We start from the raw sequence: 7,896 nt of genomic DNA on the forward strand, positions 1-7,896 counted from the left end.
ATATGGCCCCAAACAGATGGTCTTACATAGAGCAACACAACCACTGATGACACAACCAAAATTCTCATCCAGAGGGAGGTTGTAGGAAAGGGGAAACACTCTCGTGTTTCTGGTAAATGTTTTTATTAAAGCAAATAGTTGGAACACCCTCTCCTTGACCCTGCCTCGTCCAGGCTGCTGCTGCGGACTTCCTTCCCATTCATGCTTTGTGTGGCAGGCGGGAGCACACAAGGGCTTTTGACAGCGGATTCCTGGTAAGAAGTGCAGCTGTGGGCCCTCTCTGGGGTGGTTAGGATTTCTTTTTCTCTCCTGGTCTCGGGACCTTGAAGGTGGTTAGGAAGCTGGATGGGAGAAGACAGGTATGAGTGTCCCACAGGGCAGGCGAATTCTAATAGAGTTTTCAGGAGCGGGGTCCACGCTGTGCCCACATGCAGGAGGCTAGTCAAGGACCTAGTTTCTCCTTGTGTCAGGAGAATGCCGGGCTGGGCAGCAAAGCCAGAGGACACCATGGATGTGAATCCCCAGCACATGGGGAGCCCGTAGGAGCACCTTGCATTTTACATGTGCAAGCTTCAAGTCCACTTTCAGGGTTAAGGACGCTTTCAGGACACTTCTGAAATGTTTCACTGGGGGCTTCCCTCTTGCCTGCACTGGCTCCCCAACACCTCACTTCCCATGCCCATACCCACCCCACTTTGCTGCGGAGGATGAAGAACGATCTCAGGCTTTCTTGCAGTCCGAGAGGTTACCGCCTATGCAGGAGTCAAATACATTAAACTGGGAAGGGAATGGCTTTTGCTTGGCAGCTGCCATTACAGCTGCTGGTGGGGGCCAGGGGAGTGAGGTTGGCTAAAGGCAGGACAAGGGGCATTTGGGCCGTCACCCAGCAGGTACCTGTACCACCTGTTGATGTCATCAGCAGGATGTCACAGCAAGAGGGATGTCAGGAGGCTCTGTCTCCCTTGAGAGTAAGAGGAGACTTGGTAATTCCAAGAGTAGCTGTGACTGCACTCCCTTCCCTTGAACCCACAGGTCCCAAAATGCATTTTTTGGCAGTGGTTTTTTTCTTTTTTTTTTGAGACGGAGTTTTGCTCTGTTGCCCAGGCTGGAGTGCAATGGCGCAATCTCGGCTCACTGCAACCTCTTCCTCCAGGTTCAAGCAATTCCTCTGCCTCAGCCTCATGAATACCTGGGATTAAAGGTGCCCCCCACCATACCTGGCTAATTTTGTATTTTTTAGTAGAAATGAGGTTTCACCATGTTGGCCAGGCTGGTCTCGAGCTCCTGACCTCAGGTGATCCATCTGCCTCAGTCTCCTAAAGTGCTGGGATTACAGGCGTGAGCCACCACGCCCAGTCCAGTTCTTGTTTTAAGAGACAAGGTCTCGCTCTGTTGCCCAGGCTGGAGTGCAGTGGGGTGATCATGATCATGGCTCACTACAGCCTGGAACTCTTGGGTTCAAGCAATCCTCCTGCCTCTGCCTCCCAAGTAGCTGAGACATGGGTGCACCACCATGCCAAGCTAATGTTTTAAATTTTTTGTAGCGGCAGGGTCTCACTATGTTGCCCAGGTTGATGATGAACTCCCAGCCTCAAGCAATCCTCCTGTCTTGGCCTCTCAAAGCGCTGGGATTACAGGTGTGACATACCTTGCCTGGGCAACCAAAATGTACTTTCAGTGCTTTGAACCCCTCCATATGCCAGACTTAGCTGTGGATGTCTGGATGCGAGATCAGGAGAAGGTTAACTGGCGCCTTCCCTTCTGATCCATCCAGAGTTTAAGGCAGACGACATTGGCAGGCTCCCTCTGCTCCCTCTTGCCCTGTGTTTCAAATACGGACAAACACCCGCTCCTCCCTTACTGAGGAGTGAGGGCTGGGTAGGGGCACGGAGGCCTTGCTCAGCCTCTGCAGGAGAGGCTGGAAAGAGAGGCCGGGAGGGCCCAGCCCTGGGCCAGGGTCCCAGTTCCTGCTGCTCGGCGTGGGGTTGGGGAAGGGCTGCGCGTACGCAGATTGATCTGCCAGCTGTGATTTGTCATTTCTCCCAGGCAGGCGCTGTTTTCTCTTGGTTCAGGAGGCCCCTTCGACACCTGCTTTATTTTTCTTCCTGCGCTGACGTGACGGGAGACAGGTGTTAAACTACTTAATCACTTTAAAATTGTTTTAATTTTCTGTTTTTTATTGATCTCTCCAGCACCAATTAATCAGCTCACTGGACCAGGCAGTTAGTACATTAAAAATTGTCAGGGAGGCCGTGCATCTTGCAAAATGTCTAAAAAATATTCGGCTAGCAAATTTCGCTTTTCTTTGGCATGCAACAGTCCACGGCCCATGAAACTCCCACTCAGAAAGGGCTGCTGCCTCCGGGACTCATGTTCGGGGAGGATTCAGGCCACTGCAGGCGCTCCGGCCAGGGGCTTCTGGTAGGGAAATGGGATGCAGGTGCCGGGCTCTGCATCTGCTTTCATTTGATTTGCCATCACTGATTTGCCATATTTTCTTCCACTTTTGTTCTGTTTCTTGCACATCCTGGGTCTTCTTTCCCCAAAGACTGGGAGTTTTTGTGGAAGGGGACTTGGTGGTCTGTAATGGACTTATGGGGCCAGGACAGAGGGTCTAAAGCAAGTGTCCCTTTCCACAAAACCTCCCAATGTCTGGTCCCCGAGCCCACAGCATTTCCTGTCCCTGGGACATCAGCACTTTTGACTTGTCCTGAAAATGCCAAAACCACCTCCCTGGGGCAGAGGCCCAGTATGCCAGGTACACTCCATCTGCTGGCGGACAGCAGGGTGTCATGCTGCCTCTTCCTGGCACCCAGTTACGGTCCTGAAGCCCTTCCGCAGAATGTCCTGGGCAGCACCCTCCACACCCACAGTCACTGCCACCAGCTCCTGTGCTGCAAACCTTCACTGCCTGTCTTCTGTCACCCCTCTGGAAAATGATTTATTAACTGCTTGGCTGTGCTTTCTCATTCAATAAAACACAGAACAACCAAATACTTCGGCCTCACTTCTCGGGGTGAGAACTGTGTTTCTTCACTTTCCCCATGTTTGCCAGATTTTCTATCACTTTCCAAGAGCAAGCCCATTATTTCTTCCAGGATGCCTTAACCATCTTGCAGACTGTCCGCAGGGTCTGGGGCGCTCGATCCATCCCAGAGGCAGCACCCTCCCACGGCAGCCCTCACCCCCTGCCCCTGTCTCCAGGCCCAGTGGCCCACATGCAGGGGACAACGTTTCCTCCTTCCCCATGCTTCCCGGCTCACAGGGCTGCCCAGAGTGCTCAGGCCCAGGCCTTTGAGACTCAGGGATCCTAGTGACCCCCAAGAAGGGCTGCGCCCCCTGCCCCACATTCTGGAGAGCTGGAGGGCGTGGGCCTCAGGGGCCAGCACGGCCAGCCCTGGTTCTGGCCATGGACTTATCTCCCCTACCCCACCCGCTTGGTATTAATTGGTATATGATTGGGCCGGGACATATAATCTAGTATTGATTTTCTCTCTGGACGCCACAGCTTTATTTGCTCACATCTGACTTGTGTTTAACTGGTGCTTTGCTCTGGAAACAGAGATCTTATCGGCCCATTGGGTTTCTTTTCCTGGGGCACACAGGCACGCAAGTCCCCACCCTGCCTCTCCCGGACCCTCCCACAGCCAGGCCTGCTGGGGCTTAAGGGGGCGGGGAATGACCCAGGGGGCCTCCTTTACACTTGACCTCCTGAGCTGGGGCCATCCTTCCTGGAGTGAATGTTCGTGTGTCTGTGATGATCACTGGGGACACTGGCTTTGGGTCAGGCCTGGGTTCATACCCACTTCCTCCCTGTGTATGCCTCATGGCTAACCTATTGAGTTTTCCGGTTTGGTAATATTCTTTCTTATCTGAGAGAAAGATAGAATGGCTACCTGCTCTGTAAGGCTCCTAGAGATGACCCGTTGGGCCCCACACAGCACCTGGAACTTAGTAGGTGTGATGAGCAGCAGCTCCTGGGTCACTTGGCTGGTTCCCTTAGCCCATACAGCTCTGTCATTGGCGTGTGAACCAGGGCAACTCCATCATGAATGGGGCCTGGGTAAAATGAGGCTGAGACCTGCTAGGCTGCGTTCCCAGACGGTTAAGGCATTCTAAGTTGCAGGATGAGATAGGAGGTCAGCACAAGATACAGGTCGTAAAGACCTTGAGTATAAAACAGGTTGCAGTAAAGAAGCCGGGCAAAACGCACCGACACCAAGATGGCCAGGAGAGTGACTCTGGTGGTCCTCACTGCTACCGTCCCACCAGCGCCACGACAGTTTACAGATGTCATGGCAACATCAGGAAGTTACCCTACATGGTCTAGAAAGGGGAGGCATGAATAATCCACCCCTTGTTTAGCATGTCATCAAGAAATAACCATAAAAGTGGGCAACCAGCAGCCCTCAGGGCTGCTCTGTCTATGGAGTGGCCATTCTGTTATTCCTCTACTGTCTGAGTCTTGCTCTGTTGCCTAGACTGGAGTGCAGTGGCGCCATCTTGGCTCACTGTAATATCTGCCTCCCAGGCTGAAGTGATTCTCCTGCCTCAGCCTCCTGAGTACTGGGACTACAGGCGCCTGCCATGATGCCCGGCTAATTTTTGTATTTTTAGTAGAGACAGGGTTTTACCATGTTGGCCAGCCTGGTCCTGAACTCCTGACCTCAGGTGATTCACCTGCCTCAGCCTCCCAAAGTGCTGAGATTACAGGTGTGAGCCACTGGGCCCGGCCTTATTCCTCTACTTTCTTAATAAACTTGCTTTCACTTTATTCTGTGGACTCGCCCTGAATTCTTTCTTGCGAGAGATCCAAGAACTCTCACCTGGGGTCTGGATCGGAACCCCTTTTCTGTAACAGTTCCACGTGACTGCAGGCATGGAGGGAGAGAGCCACAGGCGTGTGTGTTGGGAAGACGGTATCTCCTGCTGACACCTCTGTTTGTGGGACTGGGCTGAGGAGGATCATGTCTTCCTAGGAACCCACAATCCAATGACAGCCTCTGACTCCAAGCCCCGTAGTCACCGCCTCCCACCACCTTATTGAAGGTTGAGGGCTTCTGTCTTCTGCACCCAGGAGCTCACCCTCAGGAGGGCCTTTCCTGCCCCTGTTCCCTCAGCTCCGCCACACCCCAGCCCAGCCCCTGCATTTTGGGGTTTTGTTTTTCCCTCACCTGGCTGTGGTCTGGCATTGGGGCTGTTCCGCCCTGTCTGAGCTTTTTGTAGTAAAGGAAGGGAGAAAGGCCAGGGGTAAACACTGATTTCCTATTGACACAACATTAATTCTCTTGCTTGGACAGGTGAATGTGCTTTCACTCACTTTACCAAGATTAATGATACTTGTTTGCTTGCTAAGAGAGGCCTAATGAGGCGCTTTGGAACACATGCCTTCTGGGCTGGCAGAGGGAAGGAGGCTGCAGGCTGCTGGGCGTGGGAGAAGCAGCCTCCCCGCGCTGCTTCCAATGCCATGGCTCCTCCTCGGGCGCTGGTGGCTTCCCTAGCAGCAACAGGATCAAGGAGTTATTGGATAAAAACGTGGGCTGTTTATGTCCTGCCCCTGAAGTTATTTCTGACAAGAACTTCTCAACAGACCTGCGAATGGAGTCCCTAGGCAGCCTGCCCCTGCCCCTGCCAGTCACCGGAAACTCTCCTCCCACCTGTGCAAACCAGGTCCTCCCTCCATTTGCACCCAAGGCCAAGGTCAAATGTAGGATCGGTCTTTGCTTTATGGCCCTGAAGAGTAAAATATAGTATTGGAGAGGACAAACTGGAGCTTCTGAGGTGGGGCAGCTGGCAGAGGAGCCTCGGAGCCACAAAGCATGCTCCTGACCTTCAGGGAGGGGACTCCTGGGCCTGTGAGTGATGTGCCAACAAGATCGGATCAGAGCTGTTACTGCCTTGTGACTTTGTAGGTTCAGCGCAGCTTGAATAGGGCAAGAAGCCCCACAGCCTCTCTCCTCAGCAGAACAGCTGGTGGCAGATCATGAAGGTGGGTGCAGGGGTGGAGTCGCTCCAGGTCCAGGCTGTTCCAGATCTGGGGATTGCCAGGGTCACTCGAGGCCCCCCTCACCTGGTGGGAGGCAAACCAGGCCATGTCACCAACAGCCGGAGCCGTTGGCCTCCACTGAACAGAAGCTCTAGCTCCCGGGCAGAGCTGTGCTGGAATTGTAAGGTCAGCGTTGCTTTCTTTCCAGCACTGAGCAGCAGCAATTTAGCAAATTCCACTAAAGCAGGGTCTCTTGAGAAAATGAATAAACACAATCTTAAACCCCAAGAGCCAATGGAGGTTTTCTTCCATGAGACCTTCTGCAGGCATTGCGCGGCGGGACACCGGGGCCTGTCATCACTCCATCTTTCACCCTTGCCACCTTCTGAGTCATTCATATCTTTGTCACCTGGGGAAGAAGGAAAAACTAAAGAAATCAATTTAGGTCATATATGGACAACTCCGTAGGGCACAGGGAGAACCAAAACATACATGTGGATTTAAACCAAGTTGGGCTTTAAAAATCACTCCTTTCCAGGAAGGAGAGCATTAGGACAAATGCCTAATGCATGCAGGGCTTGAATCCTAGATGACGAGCTGATAGGTGCAGCAAACCACCATGGCAGGTGTGTAACTATGTAACAAACCTGCATGTTCAGCACATGTAGCCCAGAACTTAAAGTAAAATTTTTTAAAAAAAAATCACTCTTGCCGGGCGCGGTGGCTCAAGCCTGTAATTCCAGCACTTTGGGAGGCCGAGGCAGGTGGATCACAAGGTCAAGAGATCGAGACCATCCTGGTCAACATGGTGAAACCCTGTCTCTACTAAAAATACAAAAACATTAGCTGGGCATGGTGGCGCGTGCCTGTAATCCCAGCTACTCAGGAGGCTGAGGCAGGAGAATTGCCTGAACCCAGGAGGTGGAGGTCGCGGTGAGCCGAGATCGCGCCATTGCACTCCAGCCTGAGTAACAAGAGTGAAACTCCATCTCAAAAAAAAAAAAATCGCTCTTTCCCAAACGCCTCCATAGCCAGTCCCTGGGGCACTTGTTAACCAGGCAGGTTCCTTGGCTGCCCCTCCCTCCCCTCCCCTCCCACCTCTCACTGAGTCTGAATATCCCTGCTGGCTCTGGGGTCTCTGTGTCTGACTAGTCTGGTCATCAGGCGGTTTGGGAAGCTGCCTACATGAACATTGTTGGCTGTGGGGTGTCTGCTTCCTCCAGGAATACTGGCAGCCAGCTACGAAGCAGCAGGAACCACTCTGCTGTAAAATGATGCTTGCTGTCAAAATGAACTGGAACACATTTGATCATCGTGCCTTTGGCTAGAGGACTTCCTCTTGTCCTTTTGTGTCCACTGTACCTTGGAACTTTAGGCCTTTATATACCTGGGGAGCAGACACAGATCTGGATGAGAGCTGGAAGGCAGGGCGTCAGCCCCAGGCCTCACACTTACTGGAGTTCTGGCCTCAGACAAGTCTCAGCACTGCATGCCTCAGTGTTCTCATCTGCAAATTGGGACTAAAACTGGATGGCCAGTCTGGGAATTACATGAAGAAATGTTCAAGAATGCAATCTTTATAAAATTCCAATGTCATTTTTCATAGAAGTAGAAAAAATAATCCTAAAATTCACGTGGAACCACAAAAAGTCCTGAATAACCAAGGCAATCATGATCAAAAAGAACAAAGCTAGAGGCATCACACTACCTGACTTCAAACTATACTATGAAACTATAGTAATTAAAACAGCATGGTACTGGCATAAAAATAGACACACTGAACAATGGACTGAAGAGTCCAGATATGATCCCACATATGTATGGATAATTGATTCTTTTTTTTTTTTTTGGAGACACAGTTTCGCTCTGTCTCCCAGGCTGGAGTGCAGCGGCACGATCTTGGCTCACTG

The sequence above is a fragment of the Cebus imitator genome, unplaced genomic scaffold (assembly GCF_001604975.1).
Source record: "Cebus imitator isolate Cc_AM_T3 unplaced genomic scaffold, Cebus_imitator-1.0 Scaffold526, whole genome shotgun sequence".
NCBI classification, from domain to species: Eukaryota; Metazoa; Chordata; class Mammalia; order Primates; family Cebidae; genus Cebus; species Cebus imitator.